Here is a 12,607-nt window from a genome sequence, read left to right as displayed (position 1 = left end):
CACTTCACATTAGCACAGGGAGAGGCAGGAAACTGGCATGAAGCCGAGTAAGGCAGCAAGCAAGAGACCCACGTGCACTGCAGTGAGTGCTTTGTAGGGTGTCCTCTGCCAAAGGTGACATGTCACTGTTCACCTGGAAATGGTGACATCTGCACGCACTGGGCATACTGGAACAGGTAAGTTGTAGAAAGCTGAAAACTCTGACTTTTTAGCCCAAAAGAATCAGAGAGAAAAAAAAAAGAGTGGGGGAAGGAGAGGTGGAAGTGTAGGACAAACAAAAACTTGGCTTTGTTCTCCAACTTCCTGTATGGGTTACACTGTTCAAACTTGCTGTTAGAAGGAGCCTGCTTTTCCACCATCTGATACGAACACTCGTTTTGGTTTAAATCATCTGCTCTGAAATGTGGATCCTTGATTCCATAACGTAACAGAGTATTTCTGGAGGGGCAAAATTGTTCCTGAAAACAAACCAGTCCTAGTCTAGCAGAGACTGCCTAGGCAGGGAAGGGTAATGGCGTGTGAGAGTGGAACCAAATTAAGAGAAAATACTTCCTTCACAGCCCCCACGAGAAAGCCTTTTTTGATTTGCACTCCCAAGGGTTCAAATGGCAAGACAGTATTAACTTGGAAGGTGTTTCCTACTTTAGAAGAGGTAAAACAAGGAAATGTTTTACGAAATGGAAAGATGTTGTCCAAGATCTCTACCTTCCTCTTCTCAGGTCTTCAGCCTACCTTTGTTTTTTTTTTAGCTCTGGTCTCCCTCCCCAGGCTTTGCCCCAGCTCTTCCCACAGCACCACCGCCAGGCTGGAAGTTCACTGTACAGGATTAGATCATTGTGGAATTCAACTTCTAAAGACCCCAGTCCTCCATATCCAGGATAATTCCCATTCTGCAAAGAGGATACATTCCTTTTGAAAGTGAAAGCCCTTATAACTAATCAGTTAAATGACAGGACAACACACATTCACAGAACCTGGTTAGCTGGACAACACATCCCTAAGGCTCTTAATTTTTACTGAGGACCTGTAGGATTTTCTAACCAACAAGAGACTTGTTTGGGTCTATTGTCATGATTAACTTCTTCCATGAACTGCCTCACCTGGCAAACAGTACTCTCCACAGGAGTCAGGGAAGGAGTAAATCACCCGCCATCTCCACCTTGAACGTGTGAGTTTCTCAGAGAGTTGTAAGATTTAAGCCATCCCAAGATTAATAAGTGAACTGATTTTCAAAGTAGTTCTCAGGTTCCTCAATTGATCTAACACAAATTAAGGTACACAACCTCATGTTAGTGTTATGCACCATTGATATCTACCAGCTGAAACTATTCCAAAAGAAAGAATAACGAAAAATAAAACACCATCATCCAGCTCAGTATCAGTTGTCAATAACTACTGGTTATTCATTATAAAGCAGCTTTAGTCCCCATCAGATGGAGGGGTTAAACAACAGCCTCACCCTGGTGTTAAACACAGATCCTGCTAGTATTCTGCAGACAATGACTTACAAGTGAGAAATACAACAGCTCCTGGCTGTCCACGTATGCAAAATATATTTCAGAGAAGGGATCCCGACCCCCGTGTTGTAGTCACCATCAGTTTATTATCAGCCTTTTTTGTTATAAATGTAATTTCAGTGTGAAAAAGATTCCTGAAGTTTTGCTGCATACTCACACAGGTGGCAGTCAAAAAAATAACTGCATTGGCTATTTACAATTGCACATAACTGTTTGTTACAGCTCTAAGGCAGTTCCACCTGTACAGCAATGCAAATGCACGTAAGACAGGTTTGCGTAACACGACAGTGGCTAAATCAAGGCCCTGCTATTAGAAGGGTACAAGGCCACCATCACCTTCATTTTCAAACCTGACACAAAAGGGACCAGCCTCTCTCATATTAAGAGCAGAAACAATCACCCTGTAGGTTAAAGTAACAATAACATGGACTGGTTGTTCCCAGTATTGGTGCTGTAAATGAGCTGCCAGCTCTCAAATGTCTTTGGAAACTTTAAGCACCCTGCTTTTCTGAGAAGAGCTTTGGGATCTGTGAACAAGAGAGCACTCCCAGGGAGCAGTCTGCCAGATGCCTGCCAGAGCATTCCACAAAAAAAAAAGTGTATATATATATATATATATATATATATCAAAAATAACCCAGCAGTTTTATAGCACATCTTATACAAGAGAGTTTTTTAAATGTAAATATTATTTTTAAATTAGCATTTCTGTTTTGCCTACAATCAAAAGCATCTAACATCACAAATCATGACAAGTAGGTGGCCTAGCAACCTAGACAGACAGACAGAGGAAGTTCAGTCAGTCAGTAATAAAAAGCTTTGGCTGTCTGGCTTCAGGGAGAAGAAAATTGCTTGGATGATCACTTCAGTACTCTACTAGGTGATGCACTATTTTATTCTTTCTGATAGCTGCAGTTTAAAAGAGCTCAAAACAGGAAAATGTACATGTAAAGGCTGAGCAAAGATGTGGACTGAAGGTTTATTTTGTTTGGTTTCAAACTCACACTTTTCATAGAGCCATGGGAGCCAGAGACAGGAAAAAAAGAAACTCTCCCTGAGCACCTGACAGTATCAGAAATGAAAACATCTGCTTAAGTTACAAGCTACTTGTAGAGCGGGTTTAAGAGCAAAGGGCTCTGCTGTGTGGGACAGCTTTTGCAACTGTGGCAGGTGTCACTGCAGCGCACTTGCCAACAAAGCAAAACAAAACATGTTTATTAATTGCAACGCATGGCTGCAATTAAACTTATCATAATTCACTATAATACGTGAAAATGCAGCTTCATTCTAGTCACCTGCAACTGGGTGGCAATTTTACTTTGCTGCTTATTATGGACCCAAGCCTAAAGGTGCTGAACATTTACATCTCATCCTGGATAAAGGCGGCATTCTGCACCTTGCAGGAAAAAAAAAAAAGTTTTTTTTTGTTGTTGTTGTTCTTGTTGTTGTTTTCCATTTTTTAAAAAGAAGTGATATCAGGGCTGACAATTCATTCTCTATCCCTTTTCATTCTAGTTATATTGGGGGACTGGACTAGATGATCTTTCAAGATCCCTTTCAATCCCTAACATTCTGTGATTCTATATTGAGACAGTTACAGTGCTAAACTCTATGCTATCGATACGTTTTAAATTCTCCTGTCAATGTGACCAGCTTTTGCCTTCCCCAGGCTCTCTCCTTTCCGTCCCTCTCTCTGTCCTTTCCCTCCTCAAAACCTTTTCCTAAAAGACTGACAAAGTACAGTCCCCTAGAGGGTTCACTTCCAAGCGTACCTCACACTGGAGCCTATATCCAGCAGGATGCTGAGGCTCTCCCCATGTTTTCCCATAGATACGTTTTGGAAGAACTCTCACTTAGTGATGAGATCAAGAAACGCCTTCTAACTTCATTACCAGTATCAATGTTGAAAAAACTCCAAATGTCAGCTTGTTTTCAGTCTGTGACAACTACCGACTCCTCGCTCAGACTCTGTGCTCTGATGACAATCGGCAAATAAATCTGATTTGGTCATTTATCCAGCAAGCACAGAGCATCAAGACGAACATTTCCAGACTTGACAAGTAATTGCTGTATTAAATACCGCACATGTACATTTCTCAGAAGTTGATGGCCCATCTGTAGAATACTTATTACTAGCAGCAATAACCATTCTGGCTAAGTGACTATTCTCTTCCAAGGGTAATAGCATCTGCTTACATAAAGGGATATTTTTGGCACATTCTCAAGGTCTTCTTTCTTCTGCCCTGCTGTCAGAACTCTAATCAGGTATGCATGGCACCTACAGCACTCCTGCATACGCCAGGTAATTAGCCTTTCCACTAATCAGAGAACATCTCGCATAGCTGCAAACGTACAGTACCTGCTTGGTCCTTAACCCTCAGGTTTCCTTCGCTCATTTCTTAAAGGATTGACTGAACACTGGCTACCTTGAACTACTCATTCAATGCACACCATTTAGAGCTTTCCAAATAAAATCATTTCTGAGCATTTTGCTGGGAGCTGAATTTAGAGACATGAATTATCAATGTTTCAGCTAAAATATAGCCCTGATCTTTCCTTTTTCTTCTAACAGTTATGAAAACAAAACCTCACAAAGTGTTTCTTTGTGACCACCTTCGCATGCTTCTCTGCTTGAAAAATTGATTACCTTAGATAAAAACTAATTTACGCCCATGGTTTATTAAGACAAGAAACTCACGTTTAAAGGGAAAAAGGCTGCAGTAAGTGTCTATGCTCTGACAAATGGCAAAAAACACAGCTGATTTAACAAATGAGTGCTCAATCAATGATGCACTGAGGCACATGACAAAGGGAAGTCAAAATCCATTACATTCAAGAACCTCCTTTAAATTCCACTTCAGTGCACTGACCCTGTTGCTCAATGCTAAAGACTTTACAAGGTTTTCGGAAACATTTAGAAGAGCTTTTGTTTTGGCATTCACTCAGCTGCACCTCACAATTAACACTGCCAGACTCCTTTCTAATCAATTATTCATTGCGATTACTAGCATATCTTTTGAGCATCTTAACTTCACATCAGAAGTGTGCGAGGGATGACACATGCATGTGTACTTTACAGAATAAAAGGCAGACTCTAAGCAGGTTTTAACGCTAAATGAGAACAAGGCTAAAAGAAGCGAAATCAACAATTTTAGTCAAAGTTGAGCTTCAGGCGAGCTGCAGGCAGTGCACAGCATGAGAGAATTTGGCTCCAGAAAGTGCCCATGTGTTGACAGCTGAATAAGAGTTTGAAAGCTTAATGGTAAGAAATGTTCCGTCAATGATAATGTTACACATTACTTACTCACTTAACTACTCATCTTCTGCAGCCCTGACAGCTAATGACGCAAAATCCATTTGATAGTTTTACTATTAGCTATACAAACATGTTTATTGTGGTTACCATGCCTAATATTTCTACTAGTCAAACAAAAAGGAGGAAATAATTTGCAAGACACAACTACAATCCACAACAGTGCTGAGAAATTAGGAATGAGGAAAGATCTGAAAAGCTCTTCAAACTAAAGAAAAAACGTGAAATAATTTGAGCATATTTCCACAAATCTATTAGCATGTGTGCAGGATAAATTATTATCAATCTATATTATGGTAGAACCTCCTCTACTAAACACTGTGTGCCGGCAGAGGAAGGCTCTTTGTACCATTTAGCATTAAGGAATGTAACTTAAACTTATAGGTTAGCAGCCTGGGCTTTGCATTTAAGCTCCATCAGAAATCTAACTCAGGCACTGAAGTAGATGGTATAAATGTGTCTCCTCAAGCACGCAGACGTTCCCTGTTATGAAGTTTTCAGTCCTAGCTTGTATCCACCTGTTTTACCTGGGTCATAACCAGCCAGCTAGGACACTCACTAGCAGTCAGGTACACCTAGCTACTGTAGCGTGGCATACAGAAGCACAGCATAGGTACAGTTGGCTAGGGTTTTGTGTGTGTTCAGCTGCACCACTGGTAGCATTATGCGATGTACGTGCATGCATACATCTCCAGACAAATACAGCCTAATTGCCTAGCATTTGTGCATTTTCTAAAGGTCACAGAATGAGCAAAGTATAAAGAAAGAAGAGAAAGAATAAAATTACCAAAAGTAATCAAAAAGGTAGAAAGCCACAGTCATTAAAGTGGCTACAGTGCTACCAGAGTAGAACTGTGATGCCCACTCTGAACTTGTTCTCTATAAAATCCCATTGCCTCCAAGTGCAAACAAGTCTGTAGCGGCCTAGTAACACATCAGCAGAATGACAGAGGTGCCCAAATCCCTCTGTTCTGCATGCCCACAGCTGCTGCCCATCTGGGCTGAGAAGAGCACCTCTATGTTTACTTTCCACACACAGAGATGAGCAATTATCTGATCAGGGCATCAACCAAAGGATGAATATTGTGTTCTGGTACCTGTTTTTACATTACAGAACCAAGAAATAGAATTCATTGGCAGCTGGAGTGAAACCTAGGGAATGCCTGGAAAGAGCAGCCACAGATCCCAGTACTTAAAGTGAAGTGATACTTGTCGCAACCCTACCTCGCTCCTTAGGTTTTTGAAGATCAAGTGGCTTAGATGAATAAGTACTGCTACTTAGTTCATTAAAGGACAGAGGGAGCATACAGAAAGCTACGGATGTATATTTAAAATGATAACTGCTTTCCAGAACTAATATTCATTATCACACATGCTGTAAATATTCACAGAAAGTTTTAGTCTCGGTGTATCAAGAAGTAGGCTTGAAATCTTGAGAGCAAAAGAACTTACTGCCATCAGGCTGGTATAACTGTTCCCAAGCCAACAATGAAGAGATTTAAATCATCCTTAGAAGAATCAGCACTTCACAGAATTATTTAATTGTTCAGTTCATTTCTGACTGTACTTCTGAAATAGGGGTAAACAATTAAAAGACAAATCCAGCCCTGGAATTATCATTCAGGGCTCCCACTGAAGAAACCATTCATACACAGCTATGGGCAAAGCAAACGAATATGCACACTTCGCTGTCATGATGTTCCAGCTTTCCCTCACCGTAAATCTACCGATTCCAACGGATTTAGAATAGGGAATAATTAATTTACATTAATTACAGTACTGTAGTTATATCCAGTATTACAACTGAACATATGGTATCTTATATTCATATGGTATCTTATATTCTGTTTAGCATCAGAGGCCTGAACACAAACTAGGGCTCTGCAATGTAAAGTGACAAACTGCGAGCCCTTTTGGACTGCTGTGGGTTGTTTATTTCTGCTGTAACACACGGGTCTGTTTCAATTATCAGTTTTACAAATTTTCATTGTCAAGTTGAACATCATCTGTAAAGCAGATCAAATGGTACCAACTAACCACACACCCACTCTGTTTGTAACTTCGTGTAACCCTGTCCTCAGGGTGTATATGAAAAATGTTTAAAAGAAAGCAATATGCCCAGCTGATCAGACCAGCAGCTGATCAGTATTTAATCACCAAATCCAATAAGGAAACAAATGAGGCAGAGCATGGGGGTGGAAAACAAAGGTAGATGGGAAATGTTAAATGAGCCACCGATTTATGGAAGATAAAAACACTCTCGGAAACAATTTACAAAACAATTTTCTTTTTACACATTTAATAAACATTCTGTCAGAGTAAACGAAATCTCAGAAGGTGGAAGTTTAAAAAAAATCAATTAAAATGAAGTCACGGGGAATGGTGGGGAATTGTTTCTGGCAGTTATTTGATATAGTATGGTTAATATTTCTAGTCAGGCAAATTAACAGTTCTGCTACTGTAGACTTGTGCTCACAATGCATACCCTCTAAGGGTTTGTTTTTAAAGTTAAAGAAATATATGCATAAATATTTTTATATAGCTACATTTTAGATGTACAGTAGCAGTCATTTACTCTGCTAACTTTTATACTAAGGAATTCTATACTGTTTAAAAAAAAAACAAAGCTGAAGAAAATGTATCTAAAAAAGTAACGAAATACACAAGTCATTCCATGGGTTCCATTTCACTTGAAGAATACCTTGAAAGCTCTTAGATAAAAACTTATTTCTCTATCCATCTGTATCAATAGATAAGCGTTTCTTAAATACTATTCTACTGTATAATTTGTATTGTGTCACACTCATATTGATTGAAGAAAATTCAAGCAAGGCAGTGTCAGTTTCTATTTCTACAGGGAAACCACTGAGCTGAACAGCCAGGCACGTAAGGTCAAATCAGGATTCAACTTGCTGTGTTGCTACCTTAAAATTATAAAGCACAAAGGAGGAAAACAATGGTAGGCTTTGCAGATGCAATATAAATACCGGTAGTTCAACTTTTTCCTTTTCATTATCCAATTCCTGTATCTGAGATAATAACTTTAATTAATGATTTTACTTTCCATACCCATTTCATGTATTAAAGTAATTTAAATTTGTAAGCCGAAGATGTATTTTTTTTTGTATATTTCAAACTTTTATTCCTCTTCTATGCTGTCAAATGTGGCCACAGAAATAAGTTCATGTTTATTTAGTTTACCAGTTTATCTCCGCATCCTGCTTAGAAGCTTCCTTGGCTTCAGCAGCTCATTGTTTCATCAGAGATTTACTTCATTTGGAGGAAGGAAGAGGACACGCAGCATTATCTTTATCACTTTACAAACACATTTCACTTTACATAGATGGCAAAAGTATGGATAGGCAAATTGAACCCACCTCTCTTTGTTCAGAGGAGCGCACAGGGAAACATAGGTGCCTCACTTGCAGAGCTCACCTTCATTTACGCCTGACCTATATAAACTGAACAACTCGTTCAGGGCTGTCATGGCCCTCCACCTGCAGCCACCAGAGCATGGGATACAGAGTGCCTCTAGCCTGAGTGTTTGGACACCTGAGACAGAGCCAAAAAAATGGGACTTCAGTCCTGCCCACTGTGCAGAAAATAAGAATCGCCCTGTGGTGAACCCTGGGCCCTCACAGCTGCAGCTCTACTGGGATGTTCCAACATCCCCTCAGCCCAGCTCTTAGCTGCACTGCATACATACTCATTCCCTACTCTTCTAGATCAGAATGCTGCAATAGTATCATAGGGTGCAGATTCTGCACATATTTCCTGAGCCTGTCACTGCCTATTAGTGACACTTTTCCCTTAACCGGCAAAACTTTTCAGAATTGCATACAAATTCATTAGTACATAACTCAGAGTCAACCAAAACTGCGAAGAATGGAGAAGCTTCCTGTCCCACCGTGGTGCTGTATCATAAGTAGCAGTAGAATAGTTCACTTGCACACATTCAGGCTTTCAAGCTCTAACAACATCATGAAAATTGAGCTGACAATACAGTCATATAACAAAGGAAACATATCGATAAGAAGACTTGCACCTGAACTAAAGATTGTGCAAACTACAGAAAGTTTATGTTAGCATGAGGTATTTTTCATAAAAGTCATCCTCCTTTTGCCCTCAACAGATCACTCAAGATATTTATGCAAGTCCTGTGTAATGCATACATGCACAAAATGGTGAGCATACACTGAAAAGATAAGCAATAATTTTTAATGAGCACTATAGTTATATCTTATTTTTTCAGTGACTGCTTGATGAAAGAAAACTATTGTCTCAGCTTATCTATAGTGTCCATGAAAGACTAAATGAGCATGAAACAGAGGCATCTCTCGTACCAACAACAGAAGCAGTATGTCAGAAACAATGCAATTGAAAGAGGATCTGTCTATTGACATAACACTAAGTCTGAGCTGGTTAACTTTGTTTCAAATAGAACAAAATAAATTAGTAGAGCACAATGCTCACCTTTCATACCATGTTAACAGGTGGCAGTGTGTTTATCTTTGATCCTTGTTGTCAAGTGAAATTCGAAGAGCATGTTTAGTTATTCTTTGTTACATTTGTATTTCCCTCTTCTATCAATAACTACATTTTAAAAAAAAGGAAAACCCCACTCATATTTAACCCTATGAGATAAACCTGTCATACGGTGCACACAGACATTTCTATAAGTGCACACAGACATCTTGTGACTTTTATTTGAAGGTGTAATTGAAATTACCTGCTTTTGACCACTGAAAGATACTGTTTTGCATAGAAGTCTTGTTTCCAAAATCAAGATACACAGCTGAAATTATCAAAAGGGATGTATTCAAAGCAGCATAGGGTAGTTAAGTGCTCATCTTACTCAGTTGGACATCTCTGTTTTTTAAATAAAAAATACCCTAACTTTTTAATAAAAACTATCCCACTTTGACGTCATGGAGATGAGGCCAGTCATCATTACCTTTTAGTAAGATGAGCCACTCCGAATATTTCTCTTACAAAGCTGCCAAGTTGATAAAACACTTAAAGGAAGAGAACAGTGATCAATGAAATGGTGAAAACAACAAAGAAACTGTAAAACTAGGTAAAACATGTATGCTATATAGTCACTAACTTACACTTCACTGGAATAGCAAACAGAGAAAGGCTGTGAGTGAAGATCCTCTGCCTGTCGAAAGGACTGCTGTATGGAATGCACCCAACCAGTTAGGTGATTTGACAACACCAGCATGGCAACAGAACAAATGGATGGGGAACCAGAGTTCAGTTACCTTGAGTCCCATAGATGGCTACAACAGGGAGATCAAAATGACTGTCCACCACAGTCATTAAAGACAGTAGCTTTAAACCAGCACCTTACCTTTCTACAAATGCATTCCTGACTTCATTTTCTTTCTTTTCCACCTCCGAGGAACTCCTGCCTCATTCCCTGCCTTGTTCTTCCAAAGACATCATTCAAAGTTTGTTGCCCCCGTGGCCAAGTTCAACTTTGTTCCATCAGTAGTTTTGGGAAGTACCACTTGTGAGTATACATTCACAAACACTGACTGAAAGGTGCCTCCTCGCACCACCGCAAACCTAAATTAATCCAAGTTGCCTGTGCTGTAAGAAATATGACAGATTCATTCCAGATGCTCATAGGCATCCGTCTATGAAAGAAACCATCACCACAGGGCCAGTACTCAACCTGATTAACTTGGGCCAATATCACATCATAAAATCCTCAACGCTTGTCACCAACCATCCAGAAGACTCATTTTTAAAAGGCCTCAGGAGCCAATTCTAGTTCCCCGAAACAGCGCCATGCACCAAAATGCTGCTGCAGTTGTTCATGCTGTAGCCATCAGGCCCTGCACCTTTCACTGTCATTACTGTCACCCACATCACACACATCTGCCAAGAGCACCTTCTGTAGCTGCTGTGAGGTAATAAGGATTTAGACACATTTATGTCTACACTTTTTTTTCAGCAAAACAAGAGAGCAATGATTAAAAATGCGATATATCACCTGGAGATTAACCCAATTCTTTGTGATTCGTTATTAACAATGAAGAAATTCCCAGTGAGTTTGCACAAAAATGGCAAAGAGTATCACACTGATCCTCTTTTCCTCAAATACTGCAAAATGTAATAGCTATTTTGTGTTTTGTTTTTAAATTAAAAAAAGAACCAAACTTGCTTTTATTATTTTTTAAAGTTAGCTAATCTAAACCAAAATGGAAAAAAAAGGAGAGGGGGGACCTATGATGGCTGTTTTTATTTACTGCAATACAGTTCCAACAATTAATAAATAAACTTATTTCCATCAAAAAACCATATTGTTTCCACCCAGACTCACAATACAACCTAGCAGCCACGGAATCTCTCTCCATTGTTCTATTACCTACACATTAGGTGAACTTTAGAAATTAAGAAGATAATTAAATTATAAAGTGTAATTAATCTAAGTAAGTCACTGAAGAATAATGGATCCAACAGAAAGCTCCCTAATAATCTGCAGATAGAACTATGAAAGAATATAGTGAGTTCAAAAAATAGGCTATAAGGTCAAAGAGACACAAAAACACCTTTTTCACTGAAGTTAGCTTCTGAGTAGCTCAGCAAAGACTCTAGAAATAAGTATTTTATCAGTACAAGCCTTGGTGAACTTATCTGTAGCTATGGCCTTCAAGACCGCTTGGTCAGTCTGAATATTACTTGAGAAATGTCATCTCTGTTGGCAATTAGATGCTTTCTGCTGATCCACTGCCTCGGTATCGTGCATCTGCTTCTTATACAGACAGCTACAACACCATAACGGAGGACACTGTTCTCTTTCTGACTGAACACTTCCAGGCTGCAGAGGAAACAAAGCCTACCCATTCAGCATTTTCTAATGAATCAAGATGTACCGCTGGTGGCTGAGGGATGTAAAATGTCCAACAGCTAGGAGAATAGCCCCAAGCTCTTGCCAAATTATGCACTTCAGTATTATAGATCTGCTAGCAAAATGTATCAGATTTTCCTCCAACATGATACTTATTCCTTTGGACAAAGAGAACAGATAAAAATAAGTTCTTCAACAAAATCTGTTACCCAGCGGAATAAGGTATTCAACAGAGACAGGTTTTCAGGCACAACAGAACACTGGAGAATCTCAGATGACCAGCACAAGCTCACAGTAAATGCAAATGTATTCGCTGACATAAGAAACGTTGGAAAACTTAAGAGAAATAAATTACATTAATATAAATGTAAAATCTTGTTCTATTAGAGAACCTTCCTGAAAAGTTAACCACCCAAGTAATGTGTTTATACAAGGCAAAAAATACAAACTTCCATCATTTTCAAAAAATGCACTGTGGATCAGGCATGATGAAAAACTTCATTATTTTACTGAAACTGTATGATCACCCATGGTCAACAACATACATACAACACAGCTCTCTGTATACTTTGTTTATCCCCATCTCGGGATAACCTCAATCTCAAAATGAAGAACAGTAGTAACTTGCTAAAAAACAACAGGAAAAAAAAAACAACCACCACCCAGAACATGAACTACAGTACCAGTTAGTTCTCCTCCAGTCTACTTGGATTAAGGGAAAATTTTGCAGATGCATGTTTGTGCATTTGAGTTACCAACAACAGTGTAATGCCATCCAAAGGCAGGATTTCACTTATCACATACTTGCAATTTGAAGGGAAAACCTGTAAAGAGTCCTCTAGTAGCCATCTGTCCTTCTTAGGCCAATACAGTGTAGACAATTATAGCAGGACTGCTTTCAACCTCTTGAACAAAGTA

The 12,607-nt window shown here is 39.2% G+C and overlaps 1 protein-coding gene across 16 annotated transcripts in view; it reads right to left on the bottom strand.

Annotated features, from left to right (window-relative positions):
- Positions 1-12,607, bottom strand: part of SLC10A7 (solute carrier family 10 member 7) — a 151,915-nt gene that overhangs the window by 68,847 nt on the left and 70,461 nt on the right. The gene's annotated exons all lie outside the window — the stretch shown is intronic.

The sequence above is a fragment of the Anser brachyrhynchus genome (genome assembly GCF_964034855.1).
Source record: "Anser brachyrhynchus genome assembly, chromosome: 4".
NCBI classification, from domain to species: domain Eukaryota; kingdom Metazoa; phylum Chordata; class Aves; order Anseriformes; family Anatidae; genus Anser; species Anser brachyrhynchus.
The sequence above is the reverse complement of the archived record's forward strand: the minus strand, read 5'-3'. Positions and strand labels throughout refer to the sequence as shown.